The following is a 14,023-nucleotide window of genomic DNA, read 5'->3' on the forward strand; positions in this document are numbered from 1 at the left end:
CTATTGTCTCAGTGGTCCTTAAATCTTGGAACAGTGTGTATCTTTTAGAAAATGTGAATAAACTAAGATCTTTTCTCATAGAAGGGGACAAAAAGACACACAAACAATTTCAAGGACTTCTTGCTAAAGTCCTTAGGCAAATCATCTACTTTGTGTCTCAGTTTCTCAATCTCTAAAATGAAAGTGATAATACCTGCTCCATTTAGTAGTAGGGAGGATAAAATGAGAGAATTATATAAAGTATCTGGTACAGATCCCAGGGCAAATGTGTAATAAATGACAGCCCTTATTATATTCATTTTTTCCTTTTTACTACGAGATTGTGCTGTTTCCTTAACTGTGACTGATCCTATCACAGAGACAAGGTTGGGGAGTCAAATAAGGGACTGGTCACCAAGGAAGGCAGATGAAATAAAGGAGATCTCCATGCCCAGCCATAAAATATAATAGAATAAGGAAATCTGAGAACTTTACAGGAAGTTATGTGGAGAAATGACTAGGAGAATATGTAAAATAACTACGAAGATGCTGTTCCAACTATAGATATTTTAATATAGTAATAATGCAAATGGTATTAATTTCAAAATCAATGGCAAATGCACACTGATAGAGAGCTTATTATATACCAGACATTGTGCTTAGCTTCGCTTACATAGGTCACATTCTTTAATTATAATATAAAATAATATAGCCAAAAATACCTCATCTGAAATTATAAAATAAAAAGTCTCTGAAAACTAACATTTTCCAATGATTGATTCAGTAGCAAAACCTGAACTGAACTGCCATAGGCTGTTTTTCATCTTTATCTTTCTCACTCAGCCTGAATATTCATGCATTTTGAGGCAGAAGTCTCAATGTTTGGTCATGGTGTTTTCTGTGACCTCATTGGGTATACTCCATAGTGCTATGTGGACTCTATCCCATGTGTAAAATGTGAAGGAGTCCAAATTCCAAAATTCTCCTTGCTGCCAGAATTTCAGATAAGGTAGGGTAGGCCTTTGGAAATAGTAACATTTGTTGATCACTTGCTGTGTACCAGATTTTGGTTCAAGTCTTATGCTTATTTATTTTATCCTAATAATAATCTTCAGAGGAAAATACACTTATCATCGTTCCTGCTTTACAGTTGAGGCAACCGAGGTACAGAGAGGTCAAGGAACCCAGGGTTACCAGACAGTAACTCGGAAACATAGAATTTGAACCTAGGCCACCTGGGTCTGGGAAGCTTTTGCTGAAATACTATACATACTGTCTCATTTATGTTATTGTAATTGTTATTCTTATTTCACAGCTGAAAATGCTGACAATTAAAGATCCACTCATTTAGCCAAGATAAAGTGTCTATGTGATCTTGAGCAAGTTACTTAATCTCTCTGGGCCTCAGCTTTCCGTTCTGTAAAATGAAGGTAATGATAAGCCATACTGCATTGTTGTGGGGATTAAATGAGTTTAAACCAATGAGAGCAGTGCCTGACATACCTCATGTAATCTATACATCTTAGATCTTACCATCTTTTACAACTAGGCCATGTGGATGCTAGGAGAAAAGAGAAGAATATGATGGAAGTCAATCGTCACGCAAAAATTTACTATAGGAAAGGTAAAAAATAGTATTTTTCAGGTATTAAACCAGTGTTTTCTTTATTTTTTGTTCCTTAGTCCTTAGGTGTGTAGTGGCTGCCTGATTTGTTGAATCAATCATCCGGTAAATGGCATGTATTGATTCAGGGCGAGGGTAGATACAGTACAAACAGGTCTTTTATTCTTCTCTGAGTCCCCAGGCTGACATTTTTTAATTGATTGCAAGACTGTAGTCATAAAACCACTCTTTGTTAAAGAATAAAAGTGTTTTATAAATCCCCCATATTTCCCTTTACATTCAAAAGTCTGGGCTTGGTTCTTTCAAGTCTTAGAGTATTGTATTTACATGACACTAAGCATAAAGAGAATAGAGACTATTTTGCAGGGGAAATTTCTTTATGACAAGAAAGGAGAATTCCCTTTCACTAAGAGAAGTAGAATTTAGAAACTAGAGAAAGAGAATGGGAGAGTTACAGGTATAAGTGACCTGACTCACCTATTTGGGTACTAGTGCCCTTGGGAGAGAGAAGGGGGAATATGGTAAACCCTTTAGCAAAGCCCTGCATTGAGACTGGTGTTGGTACTATGTATCTTCTAGGCAGAAGAGCAATGTCCAAGGAAATGTTTGAAGGCCACCAGGAAGAATTCTGCATTCTGTGTCATGGTGAGAAATTTCAGCTGATGGCTGTCGGCTCACTCACAAGGGTCACAGATTTAGATAATCAGTAGAACAGATAAAAGCCACTATGGGGACTTTAGAACTAGGGACCATGACAAGATGCAGAGGCATCCACAGATGACACCTTAAAAACATGAGACAAGACCAGACTAGTCAGACCTCAGAAGGCACTGGTGTATGATATCCATGATGAGAGAGGGAAGGGAACATCTCAGCATAAGATAGCACATGGACCAAAGGCCTCTCTCTTTGCTACCATGCTGACTGGGGCCCCAATGTCAGTTATAGAGGAAAGAAAGTTAGGAGAGACTCTGTAGCGGGGGAGAAACAGTTGTGACTAATTTATATTGACTCATTTTCTCCCCCATATATTTTAAAATCAAATCAAGCTCAGTTATTATAATTTTGCTTGGTCAAATTTATTCATTTTTCTGGCTAGAAGAAGGAATTGGACTCCAGAGAATATGAGATCAAATAATAAATTCTTTTTATTATTTTTACAGCTGAAGGTACATTTCAATTTTACTTTCGTATTTCAAAGGTATGACAGGATTTTCTTTTTATTATTATTATACTTTTAGTTCTGGGACACATGTGCAGAACATGCAGTTTTGTTACATAGGTATATACATGCCATGGTAGTTTGCTGCACCCATCAACCCATCACCTGCATTAGATATTTCTCCTAATGCTATCCCTCCCCTTGCCCCACATGCCCCAATAGGCCTTGGTGTGTGATGTTCCCTTCCCTGGGTCCATGTGTTCTCATTGTTCAACTCCCACTTATGAGTGAGAACATGCAGTGTTTGGTTTTCTGTTTCTGTGTTAGTTTGCTGAGAATGATAGTTTCCAGCTTCATCTGTGTCCCTATAAAGGACATGAACTCACCATTTTTTATGACTGCCTAGTATTCCGTGGTATAGATGTGCCACATTTTCTTTATCTAGTCTATCATTGATGGGCATTTGGATTGGTTCCAAGTCTTTGCTACTGTGAATAGTGCTGTAATAAACATACAGGTATATGTGTCTTTATAGTAGAATAATTTATTTTTATTTATTTATTTATTTTAAAAACTGCTAACTCCTTGATTTTCCTTTTTTTTTTTATAAAAAAGGAAAAAAAAAGAAAGGAAGAGAGAAAGAAAGAAAAAAAAAGAATGAAGGAGAGCAAGAAAGAGGAAGAGGGAGAGAGAATGGAAGTGTTGCTTTATTGCCCAGGCTAGAATGCAGTCTAAAAATGGGTATTGAAAACCTCTTTTATACCAATAATTGTGCTTAATAATGGAGACAGGAAAAAAATGAGGGAAGAAAATAACAAACAAGTAGCCAACCAATATTTCATTTAAACCTGTAAGTGTGATGTGGTGCTGATAAGAGTGTATATTTTGTGTATTTAAAGTGGAGAGTTCTATAAATGTTTATTAAGTTTACTTGTTCCAGATCTGAGTTCAGGTCCTGGATATCCGTGTTAATTTTCTGTTTCGTTGCTCTGTCTAATATTGATGTTGAAGTCTCCCACTATTATAGTGTGGGAGTCTAAGTCTCTTTATGTCCTATTATGTATCTGGGTGTTCCTGTATTGGCTGCGTATATATTTAGGATGGTTAGCTCTTCTTGTTGTATTGATCCTTTTACCGTTAGGTAATGTCCTTCTTTGCCTCTTTTGATCTTTGTTGCTTTAAAGTCTATTTTATCAGAGGTGAGAATTGCAACTCCTGCTTTTTATTTATTTATTTATTTTTGCTCTCCATTTGGTTGATAATCTTTCTCCATCCCTTAAGTTTTGAGTCTTTGTGTATCCTTGCATGTGAGATGAGTCTGGATGCAGCATACCAATGGGTTTTGGCTGTGTCTTTTGATTGGGGGATTTAGTCGATTTAAATTTAGGATTAATAATAATATACATGAGTTTAATACTGCCATTTGATGTTAGGTGGCTGTTATGCCCATTAGTTGATGTAAATTCTTCATTATGTTGATGCTCTTTACTTTTTGGTGTATTTTTGGAAAGGCTGATACTGGTTGTTCCTTTCTATGTGTAGTGGTTCTTTCAGAAGCTCTTGTGAAGCAGGCCTGGTGGTGATGAAATCTCTGAGTACTTGCTTGTTCACAAAATATTTTATTTTTCCTTCGCTTATGAAGCTTAGTTTGGCTGAATATGAAATTCTGGGTTGAAAGTTCTTTTCTTTAAGGATGTTGAATATTGGCCCCCACTCTCTTCTGGCTTGTAGGGTTTCTGCAGACAGATCTGCTGTGAGTCTGATAGGCTTCCCTTTGCAGGTAACCTGACCTTTCTCTCTGGCTGCCCTTAGTATTTTCTCCTTCATTTCAACCCTAGTGAATCTGACGATAATGTGCCTTGAGGTTGGTCTTCTTGAGGAATATCTTTGTGGTGTTCTCTGTATTACCTGGAGTTGAATATTGTCCTGCCTTGCTAGGTTGGGGAAGTTTTCCTGAATAATACCCTGAAGCATATTTTCCAGCTTGGATTCATTCCCTTCGTCACATTCAGGTACACCTATCAAACGTAGATTAAGTCTTTTCACATAGTCCCATATTTCTTGGAGACTTTGCTCATTCCTTTTTATCTGTTTTTCCTCTAATCTTGTCTTCTCGTTTTATTTCATTAAGTTGGTCTTCAACCTCTGATATCCTTTCTTCTGCTTGATCAATTCGGCTGTTAAAACTTGTGTATGCTTTGCGAAGTTCTTGTGCTGTGTTTTTCAGCTCCACTAATTCACTTATATTCCACTCTAAATTGTCTATTCTCGTTAGCATTTTGTCAAACCTTTTTTCAAAGTTCTTTGTTTCTTTGCGTTGGGTTGGAACAAGTTCTTTTAACTCACAGAAGTTTCTTATCAACCACCTTTTGAAGCCTACTTCTGTTAACGGAACACACTCATTCTCCATCAAGCCTTGTTCCGTTGCTGATGAGGAACTGTGATCCCGTGTAGAGGGAGAGGTGTTCTGATTTTGGGTATTCTCAGCCATTTTAGGCTAGTTTCTTCCCTTCATTATAAATTTATCCATCTGTAGTCTTTGTAATTACTGACTTTCTAATTAGGTTTCTGAGTGAACGTCCAACTTGTTGATTCCCAGTGCTGGAATCTGAGCAACCCAACACCGGCTAAAACAGCGGTGTTAAGCTTGATGGTGCTTTTCTGACTTTGCACCAAGGTGCTGGCAAAACTGCCATGCTGGCCACAAGAGTCGCACTATAATTTATAATTATAAATTATAGGAGAATAATTTATAACTCTTTGGGCGTACACCCAGTAATGGGATTGCTGGGTCAAATGGTATTTTTGGATCTACATCCTTGAGGAATCGCCACACTGTCTTCCCCAATAGTTGAACTAATTTACACTCCCACCAATAGTGTAAAAGCATTCCTGTTTCTCCACATCCTATCCAGCATCTGGTGTCTCCAGATTTTTTTAATGATCGCCATTCTAACTGGTGTGAGATGGTATCTCAGTGTGGTTTTGATTTGCATTTCTCTAATGACCAATGATTATGAGCATTTTTTCAAATGTTTTTTGGCTGCATAAATGTCTTCTTTTGAGAAGTGTCTGTTCAAATCCTTTGGTCACTTTTTGATGGGGTTTTTTCTTTTTCTTTTTTTTTATTTTTATTTTGAGATGGAGTTTCCTTCCTTTCCAGGCTGGAGGGCAGTGGCACAATCTCGACTCACTGCAACCTCTGCCTACCAGGTTCAAGCAATTCTGCTGCCTCAGCCTCCCAAGTACCTGTGACTACAGGTGCCTGCCACCACGCCCACCTAATTTTTGTATATTTAGTAGAGACAAGTTTTCACCATGTTGATCAGGCTGGTCTCAAACTCCTGAACTCAGGTAATCCATCTGCCTCAGATGCTGGGATTACAGAAATGAATCACCACGCCTGGGCTGTTTTTTTCTTGTAAACTTGTTTATGTCTTTGTAGATTCTGGCTATTAGCCCTTTGTCAAATGGATAGATTGCAAAATTTTTCTCCCATTCTCTGGATTGCCTGTTCACTCTGATGATAGTTTCTTTTGCTGTGCCAAAGCTCTTTAGTTTAATTAGACCCCATTTGTCAATTTTGGCTCCTGTTGCCATTACTTTTGGTGTTTTAGTCATGAAGTCTTTACCCATGCCTATGAGCATGACAGGGTTTTTTTTGTTTGTTTGTTTTGTTTTTTTTTTGAGTTTCGCTTGTTACCCAGGCTGGAGTGCAATGGCGTGATCTCAGCTCACCACAACCTCTGCCTACTGGGTTCAGGCAATTCTCCTGCCTCAGCCTCCTGAGTAGCTGAGATTACAGGCATGGTGCCACCATGCCCAGCTAATTTTTTTGCATTTTTAGTAGAGACGGGGTTTTACCATGTTGACCAGGATGGTCTTGATCTCTTGACCTCGTGATCCACCCGCCTCAGCCTCCCAAAGTGCTGGGATTACAGGCGTGAGCCACCATGCCTGGCCATATGACAGGGTTTTCTAAACTGACTCCATTCTAAATTATGTCAGAGTTTGGCCACCAGAGACAATGGGGTTACATAATCACCCTTCAACCATAAACAACTAGAAAACAAGATAAAGTTGAGGAAATAACTGTTTTATGATACTTGATAGTAGATAGCATGAGATGGTGATCCTTGAGGAAAGAAAAACAAATGAGTTGAGCCATACCTTTGCCCAGACTTTCTACCTGGAGTTAATTTCCATTGCAGCATGCACAGGAAGAGGAATCCAAACAAAGCCTGGTGATGTCAGTGAGTTGAGAAGAGAGAAATTGGCATCTGAGGAAGCTAAGGCAATTAGGATTCGTGGAACAGACTACAAAGAAAGAAGACGTCACACAGAAAAAGTGTTCTAGGCAGCTTCATAGGAATTCTGTTGAGTCTTTGGCTGAATATCAATCTACAAAGACATCACTGGATGTGAGCAATCTCAGAGAGAGAAACAACTATGGAGGAGCTGTGAGGTGAACAATTCCTACAGCTTACAAAGGTCTGGGAATCATCTGAATTCCCACAAGTTAAAAGGAAGAGACCTTCATGAACGTATGATGCATGTAGCAGAAACCCAGAAGAACCTCACCTTAAAAGTGAGGCTAATAGAGCACTACAGTAAAGGTAATCTAGATCCACACTAAAGATATTACAAAATGCAGCACCCTAAAATGTAAAACCACAACTTACAGCATCCAATAACAAACTTCTGCATATGTGAAGAAGCAGGAAATTGGGAACCATATGCTGAAGAAAAGTCAGTCAATAGAATAAACCCAAAATTAAAAAAATGGCAAAAATCATATGTGAGTTGTGCTATTTTAAAGTTCTTGTCTGTTAATATTTTGTTTTATCGTTTTATTGTGTTTTATTTACATCTATATGTAAAAATATGTATCTATGATGCTATATATACAGTTCTATATATCATCATATATATACACATATACATCAAATATATATATATATAGTATATATGCACATATATATTTATCTGGTATATATATCTGAATATATATATAGCATCACATATAGATACATGATTTATATATATATATTCATGTATATTAAAACATGAATAAAATGAGGACAGAAATGAAAAACATAAAAAAGATCCAAATGGAAATATTAATGAAAAAAAAACCCCACAATTCTTGAAATGAAAAATTTGCTGCATGGGATAACCAGCAGATTTAGACACCATGGAAGGCTGTGTCATGGTGCATAAAGACATAGTGATAAAAGTATCCAAAATGCAGTGCAAAGGAAAAAAGACTGAAAAAGATTCATCTCTCTTGACCTGTGGGAAAATATCATGTCTTAATGTATGTACAATTGAAATTCTAGAAGGAGCAAAGAAATAGAATAAATATTTTGAAATGAATGGCCAACATTTTCCCAAATTTAAATTTAAAAACTACAAATTCACAGATAGAAAAGGCAAAATAAAATCCAAGTAAAATAAGCATAAATAAAACCTTGCCAAGTTTCATTAGAATCAAACAGCTGAAAAACTGTTAAAAAAGGAAATCTTAAAAATAACAAGAGAACAAAAGACACATCACATCCAGAGAAGTGAAGACAAGAATCACATCAGATTGCTTGTCAGGAATTATGCAAATTCAAAGATAATAGGTTTAGCTCTCTAAAATACTGACCAAAGAAGATGTCAACTTATGTTTCCATGTCCAGTAAAAATACCTTTCAAAAATGAATGTAAATTAAAATTGACAAGCTTACTGAATAATTTACATGGATATTCAAAGAATCTAGAATCTCCAAACAATTTTTTAAAATAATAAACCTGGAGTACTTACACCATCTGATTTCAAGCTACAGTAATCAAGCTACAGTGATCAAGGAAGTACAATAGTGACAAAAATAGACATTTAGATTAATGGAACAACAATGACAGTCTAGAAATAGGATAAAAATTAATATAGTCCATTGATTTTCAAGAATGGTGGCAAATATTTGATGGGAGAAATGGTAGTCTTTTTAGTAAATCATGCTGAAATAACTGGGTATATGTATGAGAAAAATGAATCTCAGCCCTTTCGTTAAACCATACACAAAAAAACAATTAAAAAAGGGGGGTTGGCTAAGAGAGGGACAGTGGCCGGAGGGGAGGCTGGCAGGGATAATATGGGGAGAAATGCCAGTTACAGGTGACAGGGAGATGTAGGAAGCAAACCACCTTGCCAAGTATGTACCTATGCAACAATCCTGCATGATCAGCACATGTACCCCAGAACCTAAAGTATGATTTTTTTTAAAAAAGGTCATAGACCTAAACATAGAAACTAAAATGATAAAACTTTTTAGAAGAAAACAAAGGAGAAAATATTTATGACCTTGGGCTAGGCAAAGATCTTTAGATAAGACATAATAATAAAGCACAAGTAAAAAAATGAATGAATTGAACTCTAAGGTTAAAACTTTTACTTTCAAAAAGATACTGTTAAGAAAATGGAGGGAAAAAAAGCCAGAGAATGGGAGAAAATAATTGCAAAACATGTACCTGACAAAGGATAAATATATATGTGTATGTTTACATATGTATATATAAATATTTGTAGTATAAAGAACTCTTATAACTCATTAAGAAAACCAACAACCCAATTAAGAAAGAAGCAAAAGATTTGGATGTTTCATAAAACAAGATATATAAATGGCTAAGAAGCCCATAAAAGAATACTCAACATTATTTGGCATTAGGAAAATACAAGTAAAAAAAAAACCCACTAAATACTGCTATACACACATTAAAATGTCCCAAGTTGAAAGGCTAATAATTCCAAGTGTTGACAAAGATGTAGAGAAACTGGGACCCTCATACATTGCCAGTAGGAATGTAAAATGTCACAACTACTTTGTATAACAGTTTGGCAGCTTCTTAAAAAATTAAATCTACACTTACCATTGGATTCATTGCATCTGAAAAAAATAATAGTACTACACTGTGTTTTTAAACATATGTAGATGTAAATTGTGAGAAAATTATAACATGAGGATCCAAGATGCCCGAATAGGAACAGCTCCAGAGTGCAGTTCCCAGCAAGAAGAACAACGCAGAGGGTGAGTGCTCACTGCATGTCCAAACAAGTTTTTACTGCCCACAGACCAGGAGATTCCTGGGCTGAAAAGTGCCATGAGTTTTCAGCATGGCTGGTGCCATGGATTGGTGCACAGAAACTCAAACAAATCTGGGTGGCTGTTTCAACTGGTGCCTAGAATGCCTGGGAGACAGAGCCAACCATTCCACTGAAAGGGAGGGGGCTGAGACAGGGAGCCAGGAGATCTGGCTCAGTGGATACTACCTCCACAGAACAAGCAATCTGAAACACTCTGGATTGAGAGTTTCACAGCAAGTGCAGCTGGACCCAGGACCGTCCAGCTCAGTGGGGGAAGGGCGTCTGCCACTACTGAGGCAGTCCACCAGTACAGAGGCAGTTCACACAGCAGCTGGGCAGAGCCTGCGGCAGCTCAGCAATACCTCAGCTGGCAGACTGTGACTAGACTACCCTGTGTGGGGCAGGGCATTGCCGACAAAAGGCAGCAGCATGTCAGGAACTTATAAATAAAGCTGACCTTCCTAGGTCAGAGCACCTGGGAAAAGAGGTGGTTATGAGTTCTGCTGCAGCAGACTTAAAGGTACCCGCCCAGCAGCTCTTCACAGAACAACAGAGCTCCCAGCACAACACTTGAGTTCCTATGAGGGACAGACTGTCTCCTAAAGCAGCTCCCTGACCCCTGTGTACCCAAAGAGACACCTCATAAAGGAGAGCTCAGGCCAATATCTGGCAGGTACCCTTCTGGGACGAAGATAACAGAAGAAGAAACTGGCAGCAACCCTTACTGTTCTGCAGCCCCCGTGGTTGATCCCCAGGCAAACAGGGTCTGGAGAGGACCTCTAGCAGTCCTGTAGCAGAGGTGCCTGACTGTTAGAGGGAAAACTAAGAAACAGAAAGAAATAGCTTCAACATCAGCAAAAAGGATATCCACTCAGAGATCCCATTCAAAAGTCACCAACTACAAAGACCACAGGTAGATAAAGCCACTAAGATGAGAAGAAACCAGCACAAAAATGATGAAAACACCACAAACCAGAATGCCTGTCTTCCTCCAAGGGATCACAACTCCTCATCAGCTAGGGAACAAAGATTGATGGAGAATGAATTTGATAAATTGACAGAAACAGGCTTCAAAGGTGGGTAATAACAAACTTCTCAGAGCTAAAAGAACATGTGCTAATCCAATGCAAAGGAACTAAGAACCTAGAAAAAAGTTTAGATGAGATGATAACTGGAATAAACAGCTTAGAGAAGAATATAAACAACTTGATGGAGCTGAAAAACACAGCGTGAGAACTTCACAAAGCATACACAAGTTTCAATAGCCAAATCAACCAAGCAGAAGAAGGGATATCAAAGATTGAAGATCAACTCAATGAAATAAAATGAGAAGGCAAGAATAGAGAAAAAAGAGTGAAAATAAATGAACAAAGCCTTCAAGAAATATGAGATTATGTGAAAAGATCTAATGTATGTTTGATAGGTGTACCTGAATGTGATAGAGAGAATGAGTCCAAGCTGGAAAACACTCTTCAGGACATTATCCAGGAGAACTTCCCCAACCTAGCAAGATAGGCCACCATTCAAGTCCAGGAAATACAGAAAACAACACAAAGATATTCCTCAAGAAGGGCAACCCCAAGGCATATAATTGTCAGATTCACCAGGGTTGAAATGAAGGAGAAAATGCTAAGGGCGCCAGAGAGAAAGGTCAGGTTACCCACAAAGGGAAGCCCATCAGACTCACAGCGATCTCTCAGCAGAAACCCTAAAAGCCAGAAGAGAGTGGAGGCCAATATTCAACATCCTTAAAGAAAAGAACTTTCAACTCAGAATTTCATATCCAGCCAAACTAAGCTTCATAAGTGTAGGAAAAATAAAATCCTTTATGAACAAGCAAGTACTCAGGGATTTCATCACCACCAGGCCTGCTTTACAAGAGCTCCTGAAAGAGGCACTAAACATAGAAAGGAACAACCAATACCAGCCACTCCAAAAACATACCAAATAGTAAAGAGCATCAACACAATGAAGAAACTGCATCAACTAACGGGCAAAACAGCCAGCTAGCATCAAAATGGCAGGATCAAATTCACATGTAACAATATTAACCCTAAATGTAAAGGTTAAATGATTGGGCTAAAAGTCCCAATCAAAAGACACAGACTGGCAAATTGGATAAAAAGACAAAACCCATCGGTGTGTTGTATCCAGGAAACCCATCTCACATGCAAGGATACACAAAGGCTCAAAATAAAGGGATGGAGGAAGATTTACCAAACAATTGGAGAGCAAAAAAAGGCAGGAGTTGCAATTCTTGTCTCTGATAAAATAGACTTTAAACCAACAAAGATCAAAAGAACAGAGAAGGACATTACATAATGGTAAAAGGATCAATGCAACAAGAAGAGCTAATGATCCTAAATATACATGCACCCAATACAGGAGACCCAGATACATAAAGCAAGTTCTTAATGACTTACAAAGAGACTCAGACTTCCACACAATAATAGTGGGAGACTTTAACACCCCATTGTCAATATTAGGCAGATTAATGAGACAGAAAATTAACAAGGATATCCAGTACTTGAACTCAGGCCTGGACCAAGCAAACCTAATAAACATTTCCAGAACTCTCCACCCCAAATCCACAGAATATACATTCTTCTGAGCACCACATCACACCTACTCTAAAATTGACCACATAATTGGAAGTAAATCACTCCTCAGCAAATGCATAAGAACGGAAATCATAACAAACAGTCTCTCAGACCACAGTACAATCAGGTTAGAACTCAGAATTGAGAAACTAACTCAGATCTGCACAGCTTCATGGAAACTGAACAACTGGCTCTTGAATGTTGACTGGATAAACAATGAAATGAAGGCAGAAATAAAGATGTTCTTCAAAACCAATGAGAACGAAGACACAACATACCAGAATCTCTGGGACACATTTAAAGCAGTGTCTGGAGGAAAATATATACCAATAAATGCCCACTTGAGAAACAAGGAAAGATCTAAAATTGACACCCTATCGTCAAAATTGAAAGAGCTAGAGGAGCAAGATCAAAAAAACTCAAAACCTAGCAGAAGACAAGAAATAACTAAGATCAGAACAGAACTGAAGGAGATAGAGACACAAAAAACCCTTCAAATATATCAATAAACCCAGGAGCTGGTATTTCGAAAAGATCAACAAAATAGACCCTAGCCATATTAATAAAAAAGAAAAGACAGAATAATCAAATAGATGCAATAAAAAATGATAAAGGGGATATCACCACAGATTCCACAGAAATACAAACCATCATCAGAGATTATTACAAACAACTCTATGCACATAAACTAGTAAACCTGGAAGAAATGGATAAATTCCTGGATACTTGCATCCTTCCCAGCCTAAACCAGGAAGAAGTCGAAACCTTGAATAATCCAATAACAAGGTCTGAAGTTGAGGCAGCATTTAAGAGCCTACCACCCAAAAAAAGCCCAGGTCCAGATGGGTTCAAAGCCTAATTCTGCCAGATATACAAGAAGGAGCTGGTACCATTCCTTCTGAAACTATTCCAAACAATCCAAAAAGAGGGAATTCTTCCCAAATCATTTTATGAGACCAACATCATCCTGATACCAAAACCCAGTAGAGGCTCAACAAGGAAAGAAAACATCAGGCCAATGTCCACGATGAACACAGACGCAAAAATCTTCAATAAAATACTGACAAACTGACTGCAACAGCACATCAAAAAGCTTATCCACCATGATCAAGTAGGCTTCATCCTGGGAATGCAAGGCTGATTCAACATATGCAAGCCTATAAACGTAATTCACCACATAAAGAGAACTGAAGACAAAAACCACGATTATCTCAATTGATGCAGAGAAGGCCATTGACAAAATTCAACAGCCCTTTATGCTAAAAATCCTCAATAAACTAGGTTTTGATGGAATGTATCTCAAAATAATAAGAGCTATTTACGACAAACTAACAGCCAATATCATACTGAATGGGCAAAAACTGGAAGCATTCCCTTTGAAATCTGGCACTAGACAAAGATGCCCTCCCTCACCACTCCTATTCAATATAGTACTGTAAGTTCTAGCCAGAGCAATCAGGCAAGAAAAAGAAATAAAGGATATTAAAATAGGAAAGGAGGAAGTCAATTTCTCTCTATTTGCAGACAACATG

The sequence above is a fragment of the Cebus imitator genome, unplaced genomic scaffold, assembly GCF_001604975.1.
Source record: "Cebus imitator isolate Cc_AM_T3 unplaced genomic scaffold, Cebus_imitator-1.0 Scaffold233, whole genome shotgun sequence".
Classification (NCBI taxonomy): Eukaryota; Metazoa; Chordata; class Mammalia; order Primates; family Cebidae; genus Cebus; species Cebus imitator.